At 55.7% G+C, this 18,429-nt stretch overlaps 1 long non-coding RNA gene across 1 annotated transcript in view; it reads right to left on the minus strand.

The window, feature by feature from the left end:
- LOC140399766 (uncharacterized) overlaps nt 1-18,429 on the minus strand; it is a 93,637-nt gene that overhangs the window by 62,278 nt on the left and 12,930 nt on the right. The window contains exon 2 of the long non-coding RNA XR_011937860.1: nt 16,319-16,368. This is a non-coding gene — a long non-coding RNA (uncharacterized lncRNA). The remainder of the gene's footprint in view (nt 1-16,318; nt 16,369-18,429) is intronic.

Below are 18,429 nucleotides of genomic sequence, written 5' to 3' on the forward strand. Positions count from 1 at the left end.
GAGCGAGCGACACACAGAGAGCGAGGGACACACAGAGTGCGAGGGACACACAGAGCGAGCGACACACAGAGAGCGAGGGACACACAGAGAGCGAGGGACACACAGAGAGCGAGGGACACACAGAGAGCGAGGGACACACACAGAGCGAGGGACACACACAGAGAGCGAGGGACACACAGAGAGTGAGGGACACACAGAGAGTTGGGACACACACAGATCGAGGGACACACAGAGAGCGAGGGACACACACAGAGAGCGAGAGACACACACAGAGAGCGAGAGACACACACCGAGAGCGAGGCGCACACAGAGAGCGAGGGACACACAGAGAGCTGGGATACACAGAGAGCGAGGGACACACAGAGCACGAGGGACACACAGAGAGCGAGGGACACACAGAGAGCGAGGGACGCACAGAGCGAGGGGAACCCAGAGAGCGAGGGACACAGAGAGCGAGGGACACACAGAGAGCGAGGAACACACACAGAGAACGAGGGACACACAGAGAGCGAGGGACACACAGAGAGCTGGGACACACAGAGAGCGAGGGACACACAGAGAGCGAGGGACACACACAGAAAGCGAGGGACACACACACAGAGCGAGGAACACACAGAGAGCGAGGGACACACACAGAGAGCGAGGGACACACACAGAGAGCGAGGAACACACACAGAGAGCGAGGGACTCACACAGAGAGCGAGGGACACACACAGAGAGCGAGAGACACACACAGAGAGCGAGGGACACACAGAGAGCGAGGGACACACAGAGAGCGAGGGACACACAGAGAGCGAGGGACACACAGAGAGCGAGGGACACACATAGAGAGCGAGGGACACACACAGAGCGAGGGACACACACAGAGCGAGGGACACACACAGAGAGCGAGGGACACACAGAGAGCAAGGAACACACACAGAGAGCGAGGGACGCACAGAGAACGAGGGACACTCAGAGAGCGAGGGACACACAGAGAGCGAGGGACACACAGAGAGCGAGGGTCACACTGAGAGCGAGGGACACACACAGAGAGCGAGGGACACACAGAGAGCGAGGGACACTCAGAGAGCGAGGGACACACAGAGAGCAAAGGACACAGAGAGCGAGGGGTGCACAGAGAGCGAGGAACACACACAGAGAGCGAGGGACACACAGAGAACGAGGGACACTCAGAGAGCGAGGGACACACAGAGAGCGAGGGACACACAGAGAGCGAGGGTCACACAGAGAGCGAGGGACACACAGAGAGCGAGGGACACACAGAGAGCAAAGGACACACAGAGAGCGAGGGACGCACAGAGAGCGAGGGACACACACAGAGAGCGAGGGACACACAGAGAGCAAGTAACACACACACAGAGCGAGGGACACACAGAGAGCGAGGGACACACAGAGAGTGAGGGACACACAGAGAGCGAGGGAAACACAGAGAGTGAGGGACACACACAGAGAGCGAGGGACGCACAGAGAACGAGGGACACTCAGAGAGCGAGGGACACACAGAGAGCGAGGGACACACAGAGAGCGAGGGACACACAGAGAGCAAGGAACACACACAGAGAGCGAGGGACGCACAGAGAACGAGGGACACTCAGAGAGCGAGGGACACACAGAGAGCGAGGGACACACAGAGAGCGAGGGTCACACAGAGAGCGAGGGACACACACAGAGAGCGAGGGACACACAGAGAGCGAGGGACACTCAGAGAGCGAGGGACACACAGAGAGCGAAGGACACAGAGTGCGAGGGGTGCACAGAGAGCGAGGAACACACACAGAGAGCGAGGAACACACAGAGAACGAGGGACACTCAGAGAGCGAGGGACACACAGAGAGCGAGGGACACACAGAGAGCGAGGGGCACACACAGAGCGAGGGATACACACACAGAACGAGGGACACACAGAGAGCGAGGGACACACAGAGCGAGGGACGCACAGAGATCGAGGTACACACAGAGAGCGAGGGACACACAGAGCGAGGGGCACACACAGAGCGAGGGATACACACACAGAACGAGGGACACACAGAGAGCGAGGGACACACAGAGCGAGGGACGCACAGAGATCGAGGTACACACAGAGAGCGATGGACACACAGAGAGCGAGGGACGCACAGAGAGCGAGGGACGCACAGAGAGCGAGGGATGCACAGAGAGCGAGGAACGCACAGAGAGAGGGGCACACACAGAGAGCGAGGGACACACAGAGAGCGAGGGACACACAGAGCGAGGGACGCACAGAGCGAGGGACACACAGAGAACGAGGGACACACAGAGCGAGGGGCACACAGAGAGCGAGGGCCACACAGAGCGAGGGACGCAGAGAGCGAGGGACACACAGAGCGAGGGACACACAGAGTGAGGGACACACAGAGAGCGAGGGACACACAAAGAGCGAGGGACACACAAAGAGCGAGGGACGCACAGAGAGCGAAGGACGCACAGAGCGAGGGACACACACAGAGAGCGGGGTGCACACAGAGAGCGAGGGACGCACAGAGAGCGAGGGACGCACAGAGCGAGGGACTCACACAGAGAGCGAGGGAGGCACAGAGTGAGGGACACACACACAGAGCGAGGGACGCACAGAGATCGAGGAACGCACAGAGCGAGGGACACACAGAGTGCGAGGGACACACACAGAGAGCGAGGGACACACAGAGAGCGAGGGACACACTGAGAGCGAGGGACACACACAGAGAGCGGGGGACACACAGAGAGCGAGGGACACACAGAGAGCGAGGGACAGCAGAGAGAGCGAGGGACGCACAGAGAGCGAGGGACACACAGAGAGCGAAGGACACAGAGAGCGAGGGACGCACAGAGAGCGAGGGACACACAGAGAGCGAGGGACGCACAGAGAGCGAGGGACACACAGAGAGCGAATTACATAGAGAGCGAGGGGTGCACAGAGAGCGAGGAACACACACAGAGAGCGAGGGACACACATACAGAGCAAGGGACACACAGAGAGTGAGGTACACACAGAGAGCGAGGGACGCACAGAGAGCGAGGGACACACAGAGAGCGAGGGAAACACAGAGAGTGAGGGACACACACAGAGAGCGAGGGACGCACAGAGAACGAGGGACACTCAGAGAGCGAGGGACACACAGAGAGCGAGGGACACACAGAGAGCGAGGGACACACAGAGAGCAAGGAACACACACAGAGAGCGAGGGACGCACAGAGAACGAGGGACACTCAGAGAGCGAGGGACACACAGAGAGCGAGGGACACACAGAGAGCGAGGGTCACACAGAGAGCGAGGGACACACACAGAGAGCGAGGGACACACAGAGAGCGAGGGACACTCAGAGAGCGAGGGACACACAGAGAGCGAAGGACACAGAGTGCGAGGGGTGCACAGAGAGCGAGGAACACACACAGAGAGCGAGGAACACACAGAGAACGAGGGACACTCAGAGAGCGAGGGACACACAGAGAGCGAGGGACACACAGAGAGCGAGGGTCACACAGAGAGCGAGGGACACACAGAGAGCGAGGGACACACAGAGAGCAACGGACACACAGAGAGCGAGGGACGCACAGAGAGCGAGGGACACACACAGAGAGCGAGGGACACACAGAGAGCAAGTAACACACACACAGAGCGAGGGACACACAGAGAGCGAGGGACACACAGAGAGTGAGGGACACACAGAGAGCGAGGGAAACACAGAGAGTGAGGGACACACGGAGAGCGAGGAACACACAGAGAGCGAGGGACACACAGAGAGCGAGGGACACAGAGAGTGAGGGACATACAGAGAGCGAGGGACGCACAGAGAGTCAGGAACACACAGAGAGTGACGGACACACAGAGAGCAAGGGACACACAGAGCAAGGGACACACAGAGAGCGAGGGGCGCACAGAGAACGAGGGACGCACAGAGAGCGAGGGACACAAAGGGAGCGAGGGACACACACAGAGAGCGAGGGACACACATAGAGCGAGGGACACACAGAGAGCGATGGACACACAGAGAGCGAGGGACACACAGAGCGAGGGACACACAGAGCGAGGGACACACACAGAGCGAGGGATACACACAGAGAACGAGGGACACACAGAGAGCGATGGACACACAGAGAGCGAGGAACACATAGAGAGCGAGGGTCACACAGAGAGCGAGGGACACAGAGAGCGAGGGACACACAGAGAGCGAGGGACTCACAGAGAGAGTGGAATGCACAGATAGCGAGGGACACACACAGAGAGTGAGGGACACACAGAGAGCAAGGAACACACACAGAGAGCGAGGGACACACACAGAGAGCGAGGGACACACTGAGAGCGAGGGACACACACAGAGAGCGAGGGACACACAGAGAGCGAAGGACACGCAGAGAGCGAGGGACACACAGAGATTGAGGGACGCACAGAGCGAGGGACGCACAGAGAGAGGGACACAAAGAGCGAGGGCTACAGAGAGCGAGGGACACAGACACCGAGGGACACAGACAGCGAGGGGCACAGAGAGCGAGGAACACAGAGAGCGAGGGAAACAGAGAGCGAGGGAGTCGCAGAATGCGAGGGACACACAGAGAGCGAGGGGCACACAGAGTGCGAGGGACGCACAGAGAGCGAGGGGCGCACAGAGAGCGAGGGACTCACAGAAAGCAAAGGCTTCACAGAGATCGAGCTACACACAGAGAGCGATGGACACACAGAGAGCGAGGAACGCACAGAGAGCGAGGGACGCACAGAGAGCGAGGGATGCACAGAGAGCGAGGAACGCACAGAGCGAGGGGCACACACAGAGAGCGAGGGGCGCACAGAGATCCAGGGACGCACAGAGAGCGAGGGACGAACAGAGTGAGCGAGGGACGCACAGAGCGAGGGACACACAGAGAACGAGGGACACACAGAGCGAGGGGCACACAGAGAGCGAGGGGCGCACAGAGAGCGAGGGACACACAGAGCGAGGGACGCAGAGAGCAAGGGACGCACAGAGAGCGAGGGACGCACAGAGAGCGAGGGACACACAGAGCGAGGGACACACAGAGCGAGGGACACACAGAGAGCGAGCGACACACAAAGAGCGAGGGACACACAAAGAGCGAGGGACGCACAGAGAGCGAAGGACGCACAGAGCGAGGGACACACACAGAGAGCGGGGGGCACACAGAGAGCGAGGGACGCACAGAGAGCGAGGGACGCACAGAGCGAGGGACAGACACAGAGAGCGAGGGAGGCACAGAGTGAGGGACACACACACACAGAGCGAGGGACGCACAGAGATCGAGGAACGCACAGAGCGAGGGACACACAGTGTGCGAGGGACACACACAGAGAGCGAGGGACACACAGAGAGCGAGGGACACACACAGAGAGCGGGGGACACACAGAGAGCGAGGGACACACAGAGAGCGAGGGACAGCAGAGAGAGCGAGGGACGCACAGAGAGCGAGGGACACACAGAGAGCGAAGGACACAGAGAGCGAGGGACGCACAGAGAGCGAGGGACACACAGAGAGCGAGGGACGCACAGAGAGCGAGGGACACACAGAGAGCGAATTACACAGAGAGCGAGGGGTGAACAGAGAGCGAGGAACACACACAGAGAGGGAGGGACACACATACAGAGCAAGGGACACACAGAGAGTGAGGGACACACAGAGAGTGAGGTACACACAGAGAGCGAAGAACACACAGAGAGCGAGGGACACACAGAGAGCTAGGGACGCACAGAGAGCGAGGGACACACAGAGAGCGAGGAACACACAGAGAGCGAGGGACACACAGAGAGCGAGGGTCACACAGAGAGCGAGGGACACACACAGAGAGCGAGGGACACACAGAGATCAAGGACCACACACAGAGAGCGAGGGACTTAAAGAGAGCGAGGGATGCACAGAGAGCGAGGGACACACAGAGAGCGAGGGACACACAGAGAGCGAGGGACACACAGAGAGCGAGGGACACACACAGAGCGAGGGACACACAGAGAGCGAGGGACGCACAGAGAGCGAGGGACACACAGAGAGCGAATTACACAGAGAGCGAGGGGTGCACAGAGAGCGAGGAACATACACAGAGAGCGAGGGACACACACACAGAGCGAGGGACACACAGAGAGCGAGGGACGCACAGAGAGTGAGGGACATACAGAGAGCGAGGGAAACACAGAGAGTGAGGGACACACAGAGAGCGAGGAACACACAGAGAGCGAGGCACACACAGAGAGCGAGGGACACAGAGAGCGACGGACATACAGAGAGCGAGGGACGCACAGAGAGTGAGGAACACACAGAGAGTGAGGGACACACAGAGAGCGAGGGACACACAGAGAGCGATGGACACACAGAGAGCGAGGGACACACAGAGAGCGAGGGTCACACAGAGAGCGAGGGACACACAGACAGCGAGGGTCACACAGAGAGCGAGGGACACACACAGAGAGCGAGGGACACACAGAGAGCAAGGAACACACACAGAGAGCGAGGGACTCACAGAGAGCGAGGGACACACAGAGAACGAGGGACACTCAGAGAGCGAGGGACACACAGTGAGCGAGGGACACACAGAGAGCGAGGGTCACACAGAGAGCGAGGGACACACACAGAGAACGAGGGACACACAGAGAGCAAGGAACACACACAGAGAGCGAGGGACGCACAGAGAACGAGGGACATTCAGAGAGCGAGGGACACATAGAGAGCGAGGGACACACAGAGAGCGAGGGTCACACAGAGAGCGAGGGACACACACAGAGAGCGAGGGACACACAGAGAGCGAGGGACACTCAGAGAGCGAGGGACACACAGAGAGCGAAGGACACAGAGAGCGAGGGGTGCACAGAGAGCGAGGAACACACACAGAGAGCGAGGGACACACAGAGAACGAGGGACACTCAGAGAGCGAGGGACACACAGAGAGCGAGGGACACACAGAGAGCAAGGGTCACACAGAGAGCGAGGGACACACACAGAGAGCGAGGGACACACAGAGAGCAAGGAACACACACAGAGAGCGAGGGACGCACAGAGAGCGAGGGACACACACAGAGAGCGAGGGACACACAGAGAGCAAGTAACACACACACAGAGCGAGGGACACACAGAGAGCGAGGGACACACAGAGAGTGAGGGACACACAGAGAGCGAGGGAAACGCAGAGAGTGAGGGACACACGGAGAGCGAGGAAAACACAGAGAGCGAGGGACACACAGAGAGCGAGGGACACAGAGAGCGAGGGACATACAGAGAGCGAGGGACGCACAGAGAGTCAGGAACACACAGAGAGTGAGGGACACACAGAGAGCAAGGGACACACAGAGCAAGGGACACACAGAGAGCGAGGGGCGCACAGAGAACGAGGGACGCACAGAGAGCGAGGGACACACAGGGTGCGAGGGACACTCACAGAGAGCGAGGGACACACATAGAGCGAGGGACACACAGAGAGCGATGGACACACAGAGAGCGAGGGACACACAGAGCGAGGGACACACAGAGCGAGGGACACACAGAGCGAGGGGCACACACAGAGCGAGGGATACACACACAGAACGAGGGACACACAGAGAGCGATGGACACACAGAGAGCGAGGAACACATAGAGAGCGAGGGTCACACAGAGAGCGAGGGACACACAGAGCGAGGGACACACAGAGAGCGAGGGACGCACAGAGAGAGAGGAATGCACAGATAGCGAGGGACACACACAGAGAGTGAGGGACACACAGAGAGCAAGGAACACACACAGAGAGCGAGGGACACACTGAGAGCGAGGTACACACAGAGAGCGAAGGACACGCAGAGAGCGAGGGACACACAGAGATTGAGGGACGCACAGAGCGAGGGACGCACAGAAAGAGGGACACAAAGAGCGAGGGCTACAGAGAGCGAGGGACACAGACACCGAGGGACACAGACAGCGAGGGACACAGAGAGCGAGGAACACAGAGAGCGAGGGAAACAGAGAGCGAGGGGCGCACAGAGAGCAAGGGACTCACAGAAAGCAAAGGCTGCACAGAGATCGAGGTACACACAGAGAGCGATGGACACACAGAGAGCGAGGGACGCACAGAGAGCGAGGGACACACAGAGAGCGAGGGACGCACAGAGAGCGAGGGATGCACAGAGAGCGAGGAACGCACAGAGAGCGAGGGACGCACAGAGTGAGCGAGGGACGCACAGAGCGAGGGACACACAGAGCGAGGGACACACAGAGAACGAGGGACACACAGAGCGAGGGGCACACAGAGAGAGCGAGGGGCGCACAGAGAGCGAGGGACGCACAGAGTGAGCGAGGGACGCACAGAGCGAGGGACGCACAGAGCGAGGGACACACAGAGAACGAGGGACACACAGAGCGAGGGGCACACAGAGAGCGAGGGCCACACAGAGCGAGGGACGCAGAGAGCGAGGGACACACAGAGCGAGGGACACACAGAGTGAGGGACACACAGAGAGCGAGGGACACACAGAGTGAGGGACACACAGAGAGCGAGGGACACACAGAGTGAGGTACACACAGAGAGCGATGGACACACAGAGAGCGAGGGACGCACAGAGAGCGAGGGACGCACAGAGAGCGAGGGACACACAGAGAGCGAGGGATGCACAGAGAGCGAGGAACGCACAGAGAGAGGGACACACAGAGAGCGAGGGACGCACAGAGTGAGCGAGGGACGCACAGAGCGAGGGACGCACAGAGCGAGGGACACACAGAGAGCGATGGACACACAGAGAGCGAGGGACGCACAGAGAGCGAGGGACGCACAGAGAGCGAGGGACACACAGAGAGCGAGGGATGCACAGAGAGCGAGGAACGCACAGAGAGAGGGACACACAGAGAGCGAGGGACACACAGAGAGCGAGGGACACACAGAGAGCGAGGGGCGCACTGAGAGCCAGGGACACACAGAGAGCGAGGGACGCACAGAGTGAGCGAGGGACGCACAGAGCGAGGGACGCACAGAGCGAGGGACACACAGAGAACGAGGGACGCACAGAGCGAGGGACACACAAAGCGAGGGACGCAGAGAGCGAGGGACACACAGAGCGAGGGACACACAGAGTGAGGGACACACAGAGAGCGAGGGACACACAGAGCGAGGGACACACAGAGTGAGGTACACACAGAGAGCGAGGGACGCACAGAGAGCGAGGGACAGACACAGAGAGCGAGGAACGCACAGAGAGAGGGGCACACACAGAGAGCGAGGGACGCACAGAGAGCGAGGGACGCACAGAGAGCGAGGGACACACACAGAGCGAGGGACACACAGAGAGCGAGGGACACACACAGAGAGCGAGGGCCACACAGAGCGAGGGACGCAGAGAGCGAGGGACACACAGAGCGAGGGACACACAGAGTGAGGGACACACAGAGAGCGAGGGACACACAAAGAGCGAGGGACACACAAAGAGCGAGGGACGCACAGAGAGCGAAGGACGCACAGAGCGAGGGACACACACAGAGAGCGGGGTGCACACAGAGAGCGAGGGACGCACAGAGAGCGAGGGACGCACAGAGCGAGGGACTCACACAGAGAGCGAGGGAGGCACAGAGTGAGGGACACACACACAGAGCGAGGGACGCACAGAGATCGAGGAACGCACAGAGCGAGGGACACACAGAGTGCGAGGGACACACACAGAGAGCGAGGGACACACAGAGAGCGAGGGACACACTGAGAGCGAGGGACACACACAGAGAGCGGGGGACACACAGAGAGCGAGGGACACACAGAGAGCGAGGGACAGCAGAGAGAGCGAGGGACGCACAGAGAGCGAGGGACACACAGAGAGCGAAGGACACAGAGAGCGAGGGACGCACAGAGAGCGAGGGACACACAGAGAGCGAGGGACGCACAGAGAGCGAGGGACACACAGAGAGCGAGGGACACAGAGAGCGAATTACATAGAGAGCGAGGGGTGCACAGAGAGCGAGGAACACACACAGAGAGCGAGGGACACACATACAGAGCAAGGGACACACAGAGAGTGAGGTACACACAGAGAGCGAAGAACACACAGAGAGCGAGGGACACACAGAGAGCGAGGGACACACAGAGAGCGAGGGACGCACAGAGAGCGAGGAACACACAGAGAGCTAGGGACGCACAGAGAGCGAGGGACACACAGAGAGCGAGGGACACACAGAGAGCGAGGAACACACAGAGAGCGAGGGACACACAGAGAGCGAGGGTCACACAGAGAGCGAGGGACACACACAGAGAGCGAGGGACACACAGAGAGCAAGGACCACACACAGAGAGCGAGGGACTTAAAGAGAGCGAGGGATGCACAGAGAGCGAGGGACACACACAGAGAGCGAGGGACACACAGAGAGCAAGTAACACACACACAGAGCGAGGGACACACAGAGAGCGAGGGACACACACAGAGAGCGAGGGACACACAGAGAGTGAGGGACATACAGAGAGCGAGGGAAACACAGAGAGTGAGGGACACACAGAGAGCGAGGAACACACAGAGAGCGAGGCACACACAGAGAGCGAGGGACACAGAGAGCGACGGACATACAGAGAGCGAGGGACGCACAGAGAGTGAGGAACACACAGAGAGTGAGGGACACACAGAGAGCGAGGGACACACAGAGCAAGGGACACACAGAGAGCGAGGGGCGCACAGGGAGCGAGGGACGCACAGAGAGCGAGGGACACACAGGGAGCGAGGGACACACACAGAGAGCGAGGGACACAGAGAGAGCGAGGGACACACAGAGCGAGGGACACACACAGAGCGAGGGATACACACAGAGAACGAGGGACACACAGAGAGCGATGGACACACAGAGAGCGAGGGACACACAGAGAGCGAGGGTCACACAGAGAGCGAGGGACACACAGAGCGAGGGACACACAGAGAGCGAGGGTCACACAGAGAGAGAGGGACACACAGAGCGAGGGACACACAGAGAGCGAGGGACTCACAGAGAGAGAGGAATGCACAGATAGCGAGGGACACACACAGAGAGCGAGGGACACACAGAGAGCTAGGAACACACACAGAGAGCGAGGGACACACACAGAGAGCGAGGGACACACAGAGCGAGGGACACACAGAGAGCGAGGGACACACAGAGAGCGAATTACACAGAGAGCGAGGGGTGCACAGAGAGCGAGGAACACACACAGAGAGCGAGGGACACACACAGAGAGCGAGGGACACACAGAGAGTGAGGGACACACAGAGAGTGAGGTACACACAGAGAGCGAAGAACACACAGAGAGCGAGGGACACACAGAGAGCGAGGGACACACAGAGAGCGAGGGACACAGAGAGCAAGGGACACACAGAGAGCGAGGAACACACAGAGAGCTAGGGACGCACAGAGAGCGAGGGACACACAGAGAGCGAGGGACACACACAGAGAGCGAGGGACACACAGAGAACGAGGGACACACAGAGAGCGAGGGACACACAGTGAGCGAGGGACACACAGAGAGCGAGGGTCACACAGAGAGCGAGGGACTCACACAGAGAGCGAGGGACACACAGAGAGCAAGGAACACACACAGAGAGCGAGGGACTCACAGAGAGCGAGGGATGCACAGAGAGCGAGGGACACACCAGAGAGCGAGGGACACAGAGAGCAAGTAACACACACACAGGGCGAGGGACACACAGAGAGCGAGGGACACACACAGAGAGCGAGGGTCACACAGAGAGTGAGGGACACACAGAGAGCGAGGGAAACACAGAGAGTGAGGGACACAAAGAGAGCGAGGAATACACAGAGAGCGAGGGACACACAGAGAGCAGGGACACAGAGAGCGAGGGAAATACAGAGAGCGAGGGACGCACAGAGAGTGAGGAACACACAGAGAGCGAGGGACACACAGAGCAAGGGACACTCAGAGAGCGAGGGGCGGACAGAGAGCGAGGGACGCAGAGTGAGCGAGGGACACACAGGGAGCGAGGGACACACACAGAGAGCGAGGGACACACAGAGAGCGAGGGACACACAGAGAGCGAGGGACACACAGAGAGCGAGGGACACACAGAGCGAGGGACACACAGAGCGAGGGACACACAGAGAGCGAGGGATACACACAGAGAGCGAGGGACACACAGAGAGCGAGGGTCACACAGAGAGCGAGGGACGCACAGAGAGAGAGGAATGCATAGATAGCGAGGGACACACACAGAGAGTGAGGGACACACAGAGAGCAAGGAACACACACAGAGAGCGAGGAACACACACAGAGAGCGAGGGACACACTGAGAGCGAGGGACACACAGAGAGCAAGGAACACACAGAGAGCGAGGGACACGCAGAGAGCAAGGGACACACAGAGAGCGAGGGACACACTGAGAGCGAGGGACACACAGAGAGCAAGGAACACACAGAGAGCGAGGGACACACAGAGAGCGAGGGACGCACAGAGAGCGAGGGACGCACAGAGAGCGAGGGACGCACAATGAGCGAGGGACGCACAGAGAGTGAGGGGTACACAGAGAGTGAGGGGCCCACAGAGAGTGAGGGGTACACAGAGAGCGAGGGACTCAGTGAGAGCGAGGGACACAGCGAGAGCGAGGGACACAGCGAGAGCGACGACACATCAAGAGCGAGGGAAACAGCGAGAGAAGGAGAGTGAGCGATAGAGTGATAGAAAGAGAGAGAGATGTACACAGTGATAGATAGTGGGACAAAGAGAAAGAGGGATAGAGATAGAGGGAGAGGGAGAGAGGGGGACAGAGAGAGGGGGATACAGAAAGGGAGAGGGCGACAGGGAGAGTGACACAGAGAGAAAGAGGTAGACAGTGAAAGAGAGGCATAGAGTGAGAGGACACTTTGAGAGCAACAGGGACACAGAGGGAGAGAGGGACAGAGAGAGGTGGGCACACGGAGAGAGTGAGGGACACACACAGAGAAAGAGGTACACAGCGGGTCAGGATCTGAGGTTTCGGGGACGTGAGTGGGTCAGGATGTGAGGGTTAGGGGACATGAGGGTGTGATGGTGTGAGGGTGCCAGGACGTGAGGCAGTCAGGACATTAGGGTTATCAAACTGACCGTTTTCATTCAATCCAAATTGTTTCTTTATAAATTCTAATCTCAGGAATTAACATCAGAAGATTTCAGTGAAAAATCTGTCCGTGAACAACAAGTAAAATATGAAGTGAAACTTTGCAATGAGCTTTGTTTGCCTGGCCAGGAATCTTCTCTCTAAATGGAAGCAGGAATGAAGTTGTGTTTAACTCACATTCTGTGATTTCTTGCTAGTTTTTACTCATTCTATGGAAAGCCTTCCTAAGGCGACAGACGAATGGTTATTCCCAACAGGTCAGAAATTCAGAGGGAACAAATGTTAAACAATGACAGAAATAAGGACAGGACATTGTGAATCTGTGGCTGTCTGCTGAATTAACATAACCATCGACAGGACAAGTGTTACCTTTGCAGACACAGGAAACACACCGAGGGGGACATTCCTGACAGAAAGTCGGGGGTGGGGACAGCACACAGGTCACTGAGGAGATCTCAGTCCAAACTGTTTCTAATCATTTCCCAAATGTTTCACAACATTTGTGGCACTTCCAAAATTTAAGATACTTTGCTGTCTGTATTCTGTGAATCCAGCTGTGAAATATCTTCACTTCAATGTCTTTTCCCCAACACTATCCCCATGTCCCTTTATGTCATTGGGATTTAGAAAGCTGTCAATTTCTGCTTTAAACTTGGTCAATAACTTTCCATCTTTGAGAGTGGAGACATCACCAGGAATGTGGGATTAGATCTCCAGGGTTAGGTTGGAGAAACAGGGCTCGTTCGGGTCCTATTGAACCAATCTCTCCTCCTAGGACAGTCCGGCAATCTCACCTTCAGCCGATTGACCCTCCGCTGCACTCCCTCTCTGGCAACTATATCCTTTCTATGTTAGGGAGACCGAAACTGTACACAGTACTCCAGGTGTGGTCTCACCAAGGCCTTGTGTAACTGCAGTAAGACATCTCCACTTCTGAATTCAAATCCCTCTTTCAATGAAGGCCAACATATCATTGGTCTTCTTAACTGCTTGCTGCAACCCCCTCTCCACTTTCAGTGACTGGTGTACAAGCTCCATTTGTACATCCACATTGCCCAACATATCACCATTTAAATTTGACTCTTTCCTTCAGTTTTTGTTTGACACTAACTTGGACAACTGTCCGAATTGTCTCAGTGTTGTGCTCACATAAAATGGCCACCGTTCAGTAACTTAAAATGGCTGACTGCTGATCGTGGATTTGTTTAGACAGATTCCCAGAGAGAGAGAGAGAGATGCAGAGACAGAGAAGATGGGGAGAATAACAGAATACATTAATTCAATGTTCAGAATCTCCATCTCTGTGTATAGTCTGCACAGCGCTGTTGGAATGTAATAATCAGAGCTCACAGAATCATAGAATATACATTGCAGGAGTAGCCCATTTGGCCCATCGAGCCTGCACTGGCCCTCGGAGAGAGCACCCTACCCAAGCCCACGCCTCCACCCTATCCAAATAACCCCAGTAACACCACCTAACCTTTGGGCCACAAAGGGGCAATTTAGCACGGCCAACATCTCCTCACATCCTTCTAGGCCCTAGTGAATACAGGCACAATGATAGAATCCCTACAATGCAGAAGGAGGCCATTCTGCCCATCGAATCTACACCAACCCTCTGACACAGCATTCTATGTAGGCTCAGTCACCCGCCCTATCCCAATAACTCCTTAACCTAATCTAAACAATCTTTCTTGGACACTAAGGGGTAATTTAGCAGGACCATTCCACCTAGCCTGCACATCTTTGGACTGTGGAAGGAAACCGGAGCACCCGGAGGAAACCCACGCACACACGGGGAGAAACTGCCAACTCCACGTAATCAGTCACACAAGGCCGGAATTTATCCCGGGTCACTGGCACGGTGAGGCAGCAGTGCTAACCACTGTGCCACAGTCAAACCAATCTCTCCTTGTAGGACAGTCCGGCAACCTCCCTATCAGCCGATTCACGTTCCGCTGCACTCCCTCTCTGGCAACTCTATCCTTTCTTAGTTAGGGAGACCGAAACTGTACACAATACTCCAGGTGTGGTCTCACCAAGGCCTTGTGTAACTGCAGTAAGACATCTCCACTTCTGAACTCAAATCCCTCTTTCAATGAAGGCCAACATATCATTGGTCTTCTTAACTGCTTGCTGCACCCCCCTCTCCACTTTCAGTGACTGGTGTACATGGACAGCCAGCTCCCTTTCTTCATCCACATTACCCAACAAATCGCTGTTTAAATCAGACACTTTCCATCAGGATTTTGTTGTACCAACGTGTACAAATGTCAGAAATGACTGTGCTGTGCTCACCTAAAATGGCCACCATTAAGTAACTTAAAATGGCTGACTGCTGATCGTGGATTTTGTTCTGACAATATTCCCAGACAGACAGAGAGGGAAGCAGAAACAGAGGGATGGAGAAACTAATAGAAGACATTTATTTGAGATTTTGAAACTCCGTCAAACACGACCAGCAAAGGTACATCATGGGGTTAGACAAAGATTCCTCTACACTGTCCCTGGCAAACACTCCCAGGACAGGTACATCACGGTATTAGATATCGAGCAAGGTCTCTCTACACTGTCCCTGGCAAACACTCCCAGGACAGGTACAACATGGTATTAGATATCGAGCAAGGCTCTCTCTACACTGTGCCCATCAAACACTCCCAGGACAGGTGTAACACGGTATTAGATATCGAGCAAGGCTCTCTCTACACTGTGCCCATCAAACACTCCCAGCACAGATATAGCACGGGGTAAGATATAGAGTAAAGCTCCCTCTACACTGTCAACATCAAACACACCCAGGACAGGTACAGCACGGGGTTAGATACAGAGTAAAGTTCCCTCCACACTGTCCCCATCAAACACTCCCAGGACAGGTACAGCACGGTGTTAGATACAGAGTAATGCTCCCTCTACACTGTCCCCATCAAACACTCCCAGGACATGTACAGCACGGGGTTAGATACAGAGTAAATATTTGCTTCTTTTCCAATTCACTTTAATTCTGTGCCATCTCGTTCTTGAGCTTCTTAATACTGGGAACCGTTTCTCCCTGTCTACTCTGTCCGGCACCCCCAAGAATTTGATCACCTCTATCTAATCTCCTCTTGGCCATTTCTCTCCTTGGAGAACAGACCCAATCTCTCCAATCTATCCTCATCACTGAAGTTTCTCATTCCTGAACCATTCTTGTGAACCTCCTCTGCACTCGCTCCAGTGTGTTCACATCCTTCCTATAGTGTGGCGCCCAGAACTGTCCACAATATTCCAGCTGAGGTCTAACTAGTGTCTTGTATAAGTTCAGCCTTACCTCCTCGCTCTTGTACCAATGCGGAAAATACTGAGCACGTCAGGCAGCATCTGTGGAGAGAGAAATAGAATGTTGGACCAGGGCGACTGGCAGATAGACAGATAGAGAAAAGTCCACACACACAGTAACACACTTACCCTCACACAGACACCCTGCTCTAAACAGATAGAAAATGCGGCAGATCACTTCTCCATCAGTAAATGGAAGGAGATTTTGGATTTCTCTTCAAAAGGACCAGCACACATTTAAAAAGAATGGGTGGGTGGGAGGGTTGGTGCTTCCCAATCTTTTGTATTATTATTGGGCGGTGAATTTGGAGAAGATTCGGCAATGGTGGGGAGAGGAAGAAGCGGAATGGGTACAGGTGGAGTAAGCATCGTGTAAGGGGGCTAGTTTGCAGACTTTCGCTGCGGCCCCACTCCCATTTCCCCCGGGGAAGTTTACACAAAGCCCGGTGCTGGCATCTTCCATCAACATCTGGAGCAAGCGGTGACGCCATTTTGCTTTGGTTAACTTGACGGTGCGAGCCCCTATTTATGGAAACCCCCGATTCACCCCGGCGGCAAGACTGGATACAATATTTAAACAGTGGCATAAAGCTGGGCTGAGACAGGTTACAGACTTGTTGTTGGAAAGTAGATTTGAAGAATTGAGGGAGAAACATAAAATGCCGAGGGAGGTGAAGTTTAATTATCTTCAATGATGAAACTTGGTGAAAAAGGAGTTGTCCTCTTTCGTTGCTTACCAGAGAACAAGCTGCTGGATAAATTGCTCCTCCCAGCTGAGTTGGTGATGGAAGAATTACTAACATTTACAGCTGGCTGATGGACAGAAAGAAAGCAGCAATTGAGGAAATAAAACAAAAAAAGAACAAAGAACAAAGAAATGTACAGCACAGGAACAGGCCCTTCGGCCCTCCAAGCCCGTGCCGACCATGCTGCCCGACTAAACGACAATCTTCTACACTTCCTGGGTCCGTATCCTTCTATTCCCATCCTATTCATATATTTGTCAAGATGCCCCTTAAATGTCCCTATCGTCCCTGCTTCCACTACCTCCTCCGGTAGTGAGTTCCAGGCACCCACTACCCTCTGCGTAAAAAACTTGCCTCCTACATCTACTCTAAACCTTGCCCCTCTCACCTTAAACCTATGCCCCCTAGTAATTGACCCCTCTACCCTGGGGAAAAGCCTCTGACTATCCACTCTGTCTATGCCCCTCATAATTTTGTATACCTCTATCAGGTCTCCCCTCAATCTCCTTCGTTCCAGTGAGAACAAACCGAGTTTATTCAACCGCTCCTCATAGCTAATGCCCTCCATACCAGGCAACATTCTGGTAAATCTCTTCTGCACCCTCTCTAAAACCTCCACATCCTTCTGCTAGTGTGGCGACCAGAATTGAACACTATACTCCAAGTGTGGCCTAACTAAGGTTTTATACAGCTGCAACATGACTTGCCAATTCTTATACTCAATGCCCCGGCCAATGAAGGCAAGCATGCCGTATGCCTTCTTGACTACCTTCTCCACCTGTGTTGCCCCTTTCAATGACCTGTGGACCTGTACTCCTAGATCTCTTTGACTTTCAATACTCTTGAGGGTTCTACCATTCACTGTATATTCCCTACCTGCATTAGACCTTCCAAAATGCATTACCTCACATTTGTCCGGATTAAACTCCACCTGTCATCTCTCCGCCCAAGTCTCCAGACAATCTAAATCCTGCTGTATCCTCCGACAGTCCTCATCGCTATCCGCAATTCCACCAACCTTTGTGTCGTCTGCAAACTTACTAATCAGACCAGTTACATTTTCCTCCAAATCATTTATATATACTACAAAGAGCAAAGGTCCCAGCACTGATCCCTGTGGAACACCACTGGTCACAGCCGTCCAATTAGAAAAGCATCCCTCCATTGCTACTCTCTGGAAGGAAGAGTTGGGTGTGGCGTTGGAATGGGGACTATGGAGTGAGGTTATACACAGGGTCAAAGCGACATCTTCACGTGCTCGGATGGGCTTGATACAATTCAAGGATGTACACAGGGGCGATATGACACAGGGACGAACGAGCAGATCCTTCACAGAGGAAGAAGATAAATGTGAGAG

Source organism: Scyliorhinus torazame, chromosome 23 (genome assembly GCF_047496885.1).
Source record: "Scyliorhinus torazame isolate Kashiwa2021f chromosome 23, sScyTor2.1, whole genome shotgun sequence".
Lineage (NCBI taxonomy): Eukaryota > Metazoa > Chordata > Chondrichthyes > Carcharhiniformes > Scyliorhinidae > Scyliorhinus > Scyliorhinus torazame.